This window comes from Equus quagga, chromosome 5, assembly GCF_021613505.1.
Source record: "Equus quagga isolate Etosha38 chromosome 5, UCLA_HA_Equagga_1.0, whole genome shotgun sequence".
Classification (NCBI taxonomy): Eukaryota; Metazoa; Chordata; class Mammalia; order Perissodactyla; family Equidae; genus Equus; species Equus quagga.
Genome location: NC_060271.1, coordinates 25188503 through 25201206, shown reverse-complemented (window position 1 = coordinate 25201206; position 12704 = coordinate 25188503).

The following is a 12704-nucleotide window of genomic DNA, read 5'->3' as shown; positions in this document are numbered from 1 at the left end:
TGTATGTATTTATTTATTTATTTTTGAGGAAGATTAACCCTGAGCTAACATCTGCTGCCTATTCTCCTCTTTTTGCTGAGGAAGGCTGGCCCTGAGCTAACATCTGTGCCCGTCTTCCTCTACTTTATATGTGAGATGCCTACCACAGCATGGCGTGCCAAGCGGTGCCATGTCCGCACCTGGGATCCGAACCTGCGAACTCCAGGCCGCCCAAGCAGAACGTGTGCACTTAACCGCTGCACCACCGGGCCGGCCCCTAATTTTATTTTAAAATGACACATCAATGTGCAGGCTGTTGTTGCTTAGCTTTAATAAGAGCGTTAAACTGTCAGGTGACCTTTGACCCACCTCCTTCCATTTATTGATGGACAAACTATGTGGGTAGGGGATCCTGGAGAGCGATTAATATGCCTGGGTCACCAATGTGAGAACATGAGTCATCACTGTTTGGTGGCTGAACATCTGCTGGGTACGGAGTTGCCTGAGACTGGCTAGCGAGGTTGCAAGAGCACCAGATGAGAAGATTTCCATCACATGTATTCAGCAGGAAATTTAATAATTATCTTAACTGAGAAGTGATGAATGAATATAGATGATATTTTGAGATGTCTGTAACAACTGCAGTGTGATGTGAATATCCGTGATTTCCACTGGTGACAAAGACACAGGTACTGCTTCTGTGGCTGTGATTTGCTACTTGTATTCATAACTGAAGAAAATGATCAGTTTCAGTTGGAGGCTGGTGAAAATAAAGATGTAATTACTTTCCTATGAGTTCACAGACCCCCTGAATTCTATCTGTGGCCCCCAAGTCAAGGATGTAAGTCATCTGTTCCCACCCCACCCAGAGGTGAGATCAATGTTACCCAACTTCTGAGGGCTGGAAAATTCCAGTATGATAAAAGAAAGGTGGGGGATGGGTGCCAGGAAGACCACAAAAGAATGTCCACTACATCCGATTTCTGTGGATCTTTCATGCATGTGTCACGATCAGTCCTAAATACTTCCCTGGTTTTAGCACTGACAGTCCTGCCCCTCAGTTCTGGGCAAACCAGGATGGTTAGTCTCCCTAGTTATCCAGCCTTCTCTGTAATCTCCGGGCTTCCATGAGTTTATGAATTCAGCCTCATCCGCCTGAACTTCCGCTTAACCCAGTAGGCCGTATCAAACGGGAGAGCGGGTTAGAATCCAGAAAACCGGCTTCATGCTCAGGTTCATCCATCTGAGTCTTACTCTCCGGGACTTGTGAAATCATTTTATCTTACCACATGGAACTCGCAGGCGGGTCATGAAGGAGTAAGAGGGTCCTCTCTTCCTTTTAGAATGTGAAGCCAGGGGCAGCTCTGAGCTGTCAGAGAGCAGGTGCTGACACTTCCCTGCCCACTTCAGCATTAGCACAGGGATTTTCTGCGCTGGGAGCAAATCTTTGAACCAAAGGCCTCAGTTTCCTTATCTGAGAAATGTAATGATTGGAGGAGATCAGATAGTCTGAGCCTGCAAAATTGCTTGATGAGAGAAAGAAGGAAATAATAACTTTCACTTGATTCTCAAAATGGTCTATGATCAAGGAACGGTTCAGATCCCCAGGATTAGATGCTTTCTAAAAGCTGTCCTAGACATTCCATCATCACCAGCAAGTGGTGACATCATAGGGTGACAAGCTGTCCTGATTTGCCCAGGACTGAGGGATTTCCTGGGATTCAGGACTTTTGGTGATAAAATCAGGATAGTGCCAGGCAAACTGGGGGATGGTTAGTCAACCTAAGCACCGTTACTACCATCGTTACCATCAGCAGCAGCACTCCATCTCCAGCATCATCATAGCCTTCACCATCATAACCACCGCCGTGAGTACCATCACCACCGTTACCACCACCGTCATCCTCATCACCACTGTCGTTTTCATCATCATCAGTCATTTTCATCTATAATTTATTGGACTCTTACTGTGTGCTAAATGTTTTACATGCGTTATCTCATAACTTCGTTACAAGGCAGTAAGGTAAGGACTAGTTCTTAAGAACTCATGCTTAGGAATTGACTGTGTTCAACTCTTGGGTCTGTCACTTACCAGTTGCAAAGCATGGCAAGTTATTTACCCTCTTTGAGCATTATTATTTTTTTCATTCCTAATACCTCCCCCTCTCTCCTTGTTGTACATCTCTGTCTCTAACACTGGATTTCAGGGTGCTTGAGAGAAAGCAGTCTGTTTTATTAATTTTTCTCTGTCCTTTTACCTCACTCGAGAAACTGACGTAGAAGAAACATCTGTAAATAACAATAATTGTTATAATAGCAGCTAATAAATTTTTTTGAGCACTTACTTTATGCCAGATTCTGTTCTAAGCACTTCATATGTATTAACTCATTTCGGGTTTGGTTTGTTACATTACATATAAACAAAAAAGATCAAAGAAAAAGAGTGGAAAACAGAAAACACAAAATAATATGGTACATTTTATTGTATGGAAATTATATCTCAATAAAGTTAATATGAAAAACAAAAAATAAGATAGTAGAAGTAAATACAGGTTTGTCAGTAATCACCATAAATGAGAATGGATTAAATTTACCAGAATTTCTTAGATAGGATTTTTTTTAAAAAAGATACATCTACATACTATTTGCAAGAGTCACACCAAAAACACAGTGATACAAAAGAGGAAAGTGGGCCCATGGTGCAGCGGTTAAGTTTGCTTTCTGCTTTGGCAGCCCGGGATTCTCCAGTTCAGATCCTGGGAGCAGACCTATGCACCGCTTATCAAGCCATGCTGTGGTGGGCATCCTACATATAAAGTAGAGGACGATGGGCATGGATGTTAGCTCAGGGCCAGTCTTCCTCAGCAAAAAGAGGAAGATTGGCAGCAGATGTTAGCTCAGGGCTAATCTCCATCAAGAAAAGAAAAAAAGAGGAAAGTAAATTGATGGAAAAGACATTAATAGGTGGATACTAACCTAAAGAAAGCTAGTATATTAATATTGATACAAACAAATAGATTTTCAGGCCAAAGTCTTTATTATGGAGGTATGAGAGTCATTATTTAATGATAAAAGAAACAATTCACTAGGAAGTTATAATAAACGTAAACATTTATGGACCCAATAATGTAGTCTCAAATTACATAAAGCAAAAATTGACAGACATACAAGGAGAAAGCCACAAATCTACAATTAGAATGGGATTTTTAGACGTATCTCTTCCAGTAAATGGTATATCAAACAGAGAATAAAAACAGTAAGAATAAAGAAATGTGAATGACATATTCAACAACTACTGGAGATACCGAGTAGGGAAATAGATTCCTTAAAAATTAGTCATTAAGGCTAATGACATTTTGTGCTGGTAAAATGTTGAGAAATAGGAACTTACATATTTCTGTTGGGAGTACATCCTGGGGCCACCGTTTGGAGGGAAATGTGGCAATATTGGGTAAACTTGAAGATGAGCACGTCTATGATCTGGCAATTCCATCAATAGACGTTTACCCTAGAGAAACCTCCCCCATATGCACAGGGAGACACGCACACGGATGTTCATTGCAGCTCTGTTTATGACAGTGAAAGTGTGAAAAACTTCATCAGCGCAGTGGCTAAGATTCAGTGCTCTCACCGCCACAGCCTGGGTTCGTTTCCCGGTCAGGAAACCACACCACCCATCTGTCGGTTGTCACACTGTGGCAGCCGTGTGTTGCTGTGACACCGAAAGCTATGCCACCAGTATTTCAAATACCAGCAGGGTCACCCATGGTGGACAGGTTTCCGTGGAGCTGCCAGACTAAGACAGACTAGGAAGAAGGACCTGGCCACCCACTTCCAAAAAAACTGGCCATGAAAACCCTATGAAAGCAGCGGAACATTGTCTGATACAGCGCTAGAAGGTGAGAGGGTGGTGCAGAAAGACCCGGCAGGCTTCCACTCTGCTGTCCACAGGGGCGCCAGGAGTCAGATTTGACTCGACGGCACTAACAACAAATGATACCATTTATGTTGAATTTTTTGAAATGCACAAAATAATGCTCTATATTGTCTGTGGATACATACACAGTAGAAGTACAAAATGTGCTTGGTGATGATCCTCAGCAATTTAAAGATTTCTCTGGGGAAGGAAGGAGAAGGGAAGGGGTCTTGGCCGCAAGACTACCAACCCTAGCTCTAACCCTAACCAGGATGGGTGTTGAGCAAGTGGGGGTTGGTTCCTCCTCATCTCTGTTGGGTATTAGTCAGACTCCAGGAGGACACTTGCTCTGCTGTCTGTCAGGTGCGAATCGGGGCTTCTGGTCTTGGGCAAGTCCCAGGATTTCTCTGGACCTCAACTTTCCTGGCTGTGAAATGAACTAAAGGTGTTTGCCCTAGAGAACAGCAGACCCAGGTGGACTCAGTCTCGCCCTTTGCATGGCCAGAGGCTTGTCACGGGGCAGAGAACTGGCTGATTCGCACTGTGTGGCTTCAAAGAGCAGAGCTGGAAGCAAGAAGTAGGAGTTCAAAATAAACTGCTCTCCATCAGAGCTGCCGTTCAAGAACTGAAAGGGGGTGAGCTCTCTGTCTTTGGGGGTGTGCAAATAGAGTTAGCTAGATAAACATGTGGAAGAGAACTTGGAGAGGGAATTCTTGTTCTGGGAGGAGTGACTGACGTCCCAGGGACCCTCCAAAGTCCTTGCTGACTCTGAAAGTCTGGCTGTAAGTATCTGTGATTCTAAGTTTCTGTATTTATGCACCTACCTACCTGTCAGGTAACTTTTATTTACTCTCTTCTGCAGATAAGGAAACTGAAGCCGTGAGAGAACAAGTAACTCTTACAGAAAGGCCCTTACATGTGGCCCAAGATCCCAGGTCACTGTCAGGTGACAATTTTCCCTCCCAGGGGAAGCAGATGGAATGAAAAGATTGTGAGTGGCTTGTTACGCAACTTATGCGAGGGCTGCAGCACCATTCTGCGAAGTTGGGTGAGGATCTATGATGTGAAGGAGAATTACATGGTCTGGAGGCCCCTTGTTGAAAATGTCTTTCTGCTGGATAATTGCGTGGCGTTTAAACGCTCTCGTCAACATCCCTTGGTTTAGTCATCCTGCTTGCTAATCGCTCTGTTAATGTCCACCTTGCCTTCCAAAACTTTGCACATCACTGTCCCAGCTCAGGTAAAAGGAATCTCTGATGTCACTAGAGGCCCTGAACTTCTACCCTGAGTGACACAACGAAAGGGAGGTGGCCCTGTCCCCAACCTTCCCAGTGACCTGGAAGCTCCAGGAGGGTTTGGCTGTGAGTGGTGGGTAGGACCCCCTGTTGGCTTCCATTGCCAAGTGGACTACACCAGCTCTGGTGATCGAATGCTGTCACGTGACTGAAGACCTCCACCTTCAGACTGGGAGCAAGTCTGCTCTGTAATTAAGAGGGACTAGAGGGCTCCTGGTAGCACAGGATTTTTGGTTCATTGGAATCAAAAACAAAATATGATCTGGTACCAAGAGGAAGTTAGGTCCTATTGGGTTGACCCTAAAACATTTGGAATTGCATTTGCTGGATCTGAGATGCCAACAGATCTTGACGCAAGGGGAGGGAAACCAGCAAGCTCAGATTCTTGATGGCAGGCTGGGCGTGGTCAGCGGGGAATGGGACTCCTCTGCCCCTTTCTGCTGCCAGCAATAGCTGGAGCCGGTGACAGGAAATAAGAGCCCAGGAGTCAGCCTGAGGCGGGAGGATAGAAGCAGCAAGTCACCCGGCCATGAGAGGCTGCCCTCAAGATCTTGTCTCTGCCCGGTGGCCCCAAGTGGACCAGGGTTTTGTTTCTTTTTGCTTTTTCAGTTGTGGTAAAATAGACATAACATAAAAATTTACCATTTTAACCCTTTTTTGAGTGTACAATTCAGTGGTATTAAGTACATTTGCATTGTTGTGTAACCATCCCCACCATCCATCTCTGGAACTTTTCTATCGTCCCAACCTGGAACTGTGAACTAGATAAACGATAACTCCCCCCTTCTCAACTCCCTACCCCACCCCGGCTGGTAACCACTGTTCTACTTCCTCTCTGTATGAATTTGACTACTCTAGGTACTTCCTGTAAGTGGAACCATACAGTATTTGTCCTTTTGTGTCTGGCTTATTTCACTGAGAATAATGTCTTCAAGGTTTATCTATGTTGTAGCATAGGTCAGTGCTTCATTCCTTTTTATGGCTGAATAATATTCCATTGTATGGATATACCGCATTTTGTTTATTCATTCATCCATTGCTGGACATTTGGGTTATTTCTACTTTTGATTATTGGGAATATTGCTGCTATGAACAAGGGTGTAAAAATATCTGTTTGAGCCCCTGTTTTCAATTTTTTTGGATATATACGTAGGCATTGCTAGATCATGTGGTAATTCTATGTTCAATTTTTTGAGGAATTGCTATAATGTTTTCCACAGTGGCTGTACCATTTTTCATCCCCATTGACAACAGACAGGGGTTCCAATTTCTCCACGTCCTCACCAACACTTGTTATTTCCTACTTTTGGGATAATAGCCATCCTGATAGATGTGAGGTATATCTCATGGGGTGGACTGGGTTTTTAAACCATGAACAGGTGCTCTCCCTGACGGCGCAGTGAACATGGCTGTGGCCAGAGGACAGTTGTCATGGGCACCTGGATGGTGAGTAAGGAGCCTGGCATAGTGAAACCCCTGTCCTGGTCTCTGGCTACCTCCCCAGTGGGTGCTTGATTGTGGAGGGATGGAAAACCATCTCCACACCTGGAAATCCAATGATCAGGCAAACTATTCACAGAGTCCTCCCCATGTCAGTGCAAAAAGAGGCTGGATCTAAGATGAGGTGGTTTTTTAAAAGTCTTGGTTTATCAAGAGGAATTTGGAAAATCCTGAAGATCTTGGAGGTGGGGAGAATTATAGAGAAGCTGGAGAATGTTTCATCTGGAAGAAGAAGTTGCTTTTAAAAAAATTTTTTTAATTTTGGATAACTCAGAGGAGCCAAACTGGTTGCATGTGGAGGTTTAAAAATGTGAATTTTAAAATGTACACTCTCTCACAGGCAAGGGAATCTGTTTCCTGAGTAAAGTTCTCTGGTGTTGAAACACTGTGACTGATGTCCACAGGGGGAGAGCTGGCTGGGTGAAGATGTTTCAAAGCGTCAGAAATATTTATTTACTCGGGAAGCCATCGTATAAGTAAATTATTAAGGCTACTTAATTGGATCCAGTAATATTTTCATTGTTAGGATTATGAGACTTTAAAAAAACTTTTCATTATGAAAAATTCCAATCATATAGAAAAACAACAAGAATGGCGTAATAAACATCCATATCACCACTGGTGTAAAATTTGCCATATTTTACCTATCTATCTATCTATCATCTGTCTAACATTGTTTTCCTGGAACTCTTCAAAGTAAAAACATCCTGTCACATACCGCTAATTATTTCAAGGGCATCTCCAAAAAAGAAAAAAAAAAGGACAGTCTCCAAGATGACCCCAATATTATTATCTCATCTAAAAAAGTAACAATAATTCCCTAGTATCATCTAAAACATAGTTCATTTCAAATTTCCTCAGTTTTACCCAAAATGTCTTCTGTGGCTAATGTTTTCAAATTCTGCTCTAATCACCAACCAGGAATTCCAGTTAATTGTTGTGCGTCTGAATTCTCTTTAATAGCTCCCCCTCCTGTGTCCTCCCATGCAGCTGGGAGAGTCAGATCGCATACCACGCCGCATTCTGGATGGGTCTGACCGTTTCCTTGTGGTGTCGGTTAATTTGTTCCTCCATCTCCCATATTTCCCGTAGACTGGGATTTATGTCCATAAGCTTGATTAGATTCAAGCTGAACATCCTTGGCAAGAACAAACCATTCATGGGTAGTGACGAACTTCATCTCGAAACATGTCTATTTCTTGGCCAGGTTGAATGTGGGGACCATGCGTGCTCCAGGCGATCTGTGGTTCCCAAGTCGATCAATGAAAAATGACTAGATAATTCCAGTGTCCTTATGAATAAAATTGTTTCCATATTACACAATTTGTATTGTGAAAATTGTAACCCAGTTCTTCTTCAGAATATGTTTTCACTCAGAGGACTAGAGCTGGCAGGTCACCACCGAAAACTAACACAAAGTGGGAGGGCACTTCAGTGAAAGCGCTAAGGGCAGTGGTTGTTTGAGAGGCTAAAGTCTTGAAAAAGAAAACAGAGGAGAGTCTTAGAAGGCTTAAAACTGCTTTTTACAAAATCCAAATAGTATCGTGAAAATGATACAAATTACAGAGAACGTTTCACGTAAACTTTTAAGGTAGAATTTTATATTGTATTATACAAATTATCCATGTGTTCTATGTTTAATTTAACCACATATTACAACATGGTCTGTTTTTCTTATAATTCGGTGTATTGCTATCTTTTCTGCCATTCTTGAGTGGTTTGAGAGGGATTAGGGTTTTAAAACGCTGAAATAATGAATACTGTGTATTTCCGAAGTCTCTAGAAAACTGAAGTTCACCACTAAAGTGATCTATGACAAAGGAATGAGTGATGGGGAGATTAAAAGGAAATGAAAAGAAATAATTTCAAATAGGGCCAGCCCAGTGGTGTAGTAGTTAAGTTCGCGCACTCTGCTTCAGCGGCCCAGGGTTCTCAGGTTCGGATCTTGGGCATGGACCTGGCACCTCTAGTCACCTGTGGGGGCATCCCACATAAAACAGAGGAAGACTGGCACAGATGTCAGCTCAGCGACAATCTTCCTCAAGCGAAAAAAGAGGAAGATTGGCACAGATGTTAGCTCAGGATGAATCTTCCTCATACACACACACAAAAATAATTTCAAATAGTGGAACTGAGATAAAAAAAAGCTAGATTGGTGTTTTTAGCCCTTGAAAGTAGGAAACTAGGGGCCACCCTGTGGCGGAGTGGTAAATTTCATGTACTCCGCTTTGGTGGCCTGGGGTTCTGCTGGATCAGATCCTGGGCGCCAACATGGCACTGCTCATCAGGCCATGCTGAGGTGGTGTCCCACATGGCACAGCCAGAAGGACCTATAACTAGAATGTACAACTATGTACTGGGGGGCTTTGGGAAGAAGAAGAAAAACAAATGAAGGAAAGTCTTAGATAAAACTTCAGAAGCAGGTCTGGGTCCATCTCTTCCCTTTTGTTATTATTCTCTACCTACCTAGTGCCTGGAGACCGTTTGTGACCCTGGATGGTCTTGTTCTCCATCTTCTCTGGGGTCTCCCACAACTCTCCCTCTCCTGTTCTGAACAGTTCAGCTCTTCCCCACACTTGCATTTGACAGAGCAAAAGCCCTGCCATTACCCATGTTTGAGCATGCCCTTGAGGGCTCGCCCGTCCCCCAAATGACTTATCAATGTGTCTTTTCCAACCACTTGAATGTGAGCTCCCTGAGGGGGGAGATGGGCTGGCATCCTCACTGCCTACACCACGCCCATAGTAAGTGCTCAGTAAATATTTGTTGAATGAATGAATGAATATATGAGTGAATGAACCAGAGAGAAGTTCTGCAAATACAGTGTTCTTAACCCTGTCCCACTTCCTGTGGTGTTTTAGTCCCCCTTAAAAATCAGCAGATTCCTGACTGGGCAAACCCTGGGTCCAGTTCTGAGCACCTCCCACTGCCCCATGTCAGCACAGGGAAGTCTCCCAAAGGAGATGTGTATTGAGCTGGATGGGTTAGTTTATGCTGCAGTAACAAACAACCCTCAAATCTCAGTACCTAAAACAGTAAGGTCATTATCTTCTCAAACTGCATGTCCAGGAAGGGTTGGCTGGGGCTCTGCCCTACCCTGTCCTTACTCTGGGACTTCGGCTGATGGAGTAGCCACCATCTGCTGATTGCTCATGCAGAGGAAAAGACAGCATGTGGTGATTAACACTGGCTCTTAAAGCTCCCTACTGGAAGTAACAGATCACTTTAGCTCACATTTCTTTAGTCAAAGCAAGTCACATGGCCATACCCAATTTCAGGGAGGGGGGCTGTGATAGACTGTATTATTGCCAAAATGTTTGCTGTCTCCCCCTGTGGAAGGATTATAATCCTCTCCTCATTGACATCGGGCTCAGCCATGGGACTTGTTTTGGCTAGTGATCTTTTGTAGAAATTTGCCACAAGGGGCTGCTCCTTGAGCCTGCATCCTGGAATGACAGGACAGAGCCAAAGCAGACCCACCATGGGACCATCAGATGAGCGAGAACGAATCTTTGTAGTCGTAAGCTTCTGTGATTTGCGGATGGTTTTCTATTGCAACGTAATTTAGCTTAACAGATTGATGCAGTGGGGAAGCGTAAGTTTACCATGTCCCCGAGGGGAGAATCAGAAATAGCTGACCGATGGCACTAAGGGTTACCACACAGAGTTATTTGAGTTGAACACTGGAGATGAATAACAGCTTGCGAGGCTGGGGGGAAAGGATTTCAGGAAGAAGGAAAGAGTTTGCAAAGGCTTGGAATAGAGAGGGATGTAATGAGTGGGCTGGATTGGACTGGAGAGTCTTCTGGGGTTGAGTGTGTGGTAGGAAGGGGAGACGGGCAAGGACAAAATGCCATTTTTTTCTCCCAAGATTGACTGTTCAGGCTGGTCTCCATCAGACCCGGATCTGAGTCATTCTTTGAGATGACTTCTGTGAGTTCTGGAAGCCATTTGATTTGGGTGAGGTCCTGACCTTCAGGTTTTCGTCTGTAAAGCAGACGTAATCATATTCACTTTGCAATGTTGTTGCAACCATTGGGTGAGTTAACTAGCAGTGGAAAAAGCCTGGAATCAGACAGACCCATGTTTGGATCTTGGCTGTGCCACTTACTAAGAACTTTGGGAAATTTTTTTTCTTAAATGCCTGATTCCTCATCAATAAAATAAAGATGATAATTAGTGCTTCATGGGGTTGTTATAAGGATTAAAAGAAATAGTGAAATTATGCAATGCATAGTAGGAGTTTCATAAATATTCATTAACCCAACCATGGGAATCATAGAAATGTTGGGCCTGATTAATCTTTCTTTGATTCTAGACTTGCTACAAACCAGATAGTTTTTGTTAAGGAAGTAAATTTGTCCTAAAGTAAAACTGGTTATGAGAAAGAAGAAAGGACAAATTCTGAATGTAAAAAAGAAAGTTGTTGAAGGTTTGTGGAAGAGGAACCCTGAGAAAAGCGTTTTGTGCAGGGTCAAGCTGGCTAAGATTGGAATGAATTTAATTAAGTAAATGAGTTTTAATATCAAAAGTAAGCTGGTGAAAAATTAGAATTTGGCTTTGTCTCTGTTATAAAGATGAGGTTTTCTTGGGCTTTTAGTCTGCTCTTGATAAAGAGATTATGAAAGGTTTTTCTTTATTTCTGAGTAATCTTCCTCAAAGGCAGAGATTTTATGTTTTATCAAAATTACTTCCTGTGCTTTATGTTAAAAGCTGAGTTTTTTCTATCAAAAAGAGCTAAGGTTTTGCTGCTGTATAACTGTCTCTATTTGTCTTTGAAATGTTTTTTTCACTTTGGTTAAATAGATAATTAAATATTAATTTTCATAACTATCTGTGATCCTATTTAGGTAAGTGTTTTAAAACTTCTTTTGAAGAACTTCCCAAAATCAGGTTCTAAGTGAAGGCTTTCTGACCTCTAGCTAACTGTGGGGTTTTTCAGAGGACCCCTGAAACATCTCAAAAGATTTGCACTCTCTCCTTATAGAAAGAGGGCTATTAAACTAATTAGGCTTATCTGATATGTTAGATTACATGGGAAGCATTGTCAAATAAGAAATAACATTAAGCCTTCTTTACGTTGTATCTGTATATGTTATAAAAGTTCTAGAGAGTACGTGAAATTCCTGGAAGTCTAATGTGTTCTGGTATAAAATGTTGTCTGTCATCAAAATGGAGGCTCATACTAAAGGGACTGAACCTAAATATCAGAAAAGCACCTTAGCTGATTTTCATGTAAAGGCAGCAACAACAGAATCTATAAAGATTGGCACGTGTGGATGAAGTCCATTCTGCCTCTGTAACGAAGAGCCCCTTATTGCCAGACTTTTGCCATCCTCATGTCCTTGTAACATGGCAACAGTCTGCTCCTGATCAGAGAAATTAAGATGGGCAATGGGTATGGATTATCAATGTGCTCTTGTTATTCTATGTCTGTTCTCTGGGTGGATTAACGCCCTCCCTTGCCACAATGCTGGTGCCCTCAGTGGCCAAAAAAAAAAAAAAAAAAAAAAATCCTGTTAGAAAATGTATTGTCCACTTGGAGCATACTTTCCACAATCTCCAGTGATGGAGGCACCCACTGCACTGGGCAAGTCATATGAGCCTTAATGAAAACCTTGCAAACTTCCTAGAATTATTACTGTCTCTATCACCCTCAATCATCAGGAAAAGCTGAGAAAACTAATGGAAAAGCTGGATTCAAGCAGAGCAAGCATTAATTTCATGGGACTGCGTGAACTGAGGAGGATGTGATAATGTTCTGTTTTTCCAGATTTAAACAAATCTTTTCTCCTTGGTAAGATACATTTGTGAACGAAGATGAAACATTTACTTCTTCTCTCTGCTTGATCCTTCCAAAATTCAGGAACTCTCACTTATATAAATAATCAGGCTAAGTTTTAATACAAACAAATTAGTTATACTGTGGCTATCTTTGGTAAAAAAAAATATATATATATATATATATATATGTATAGAGAGAGAGAGAGAGAGAGAGAGAAGTACTTATAGAG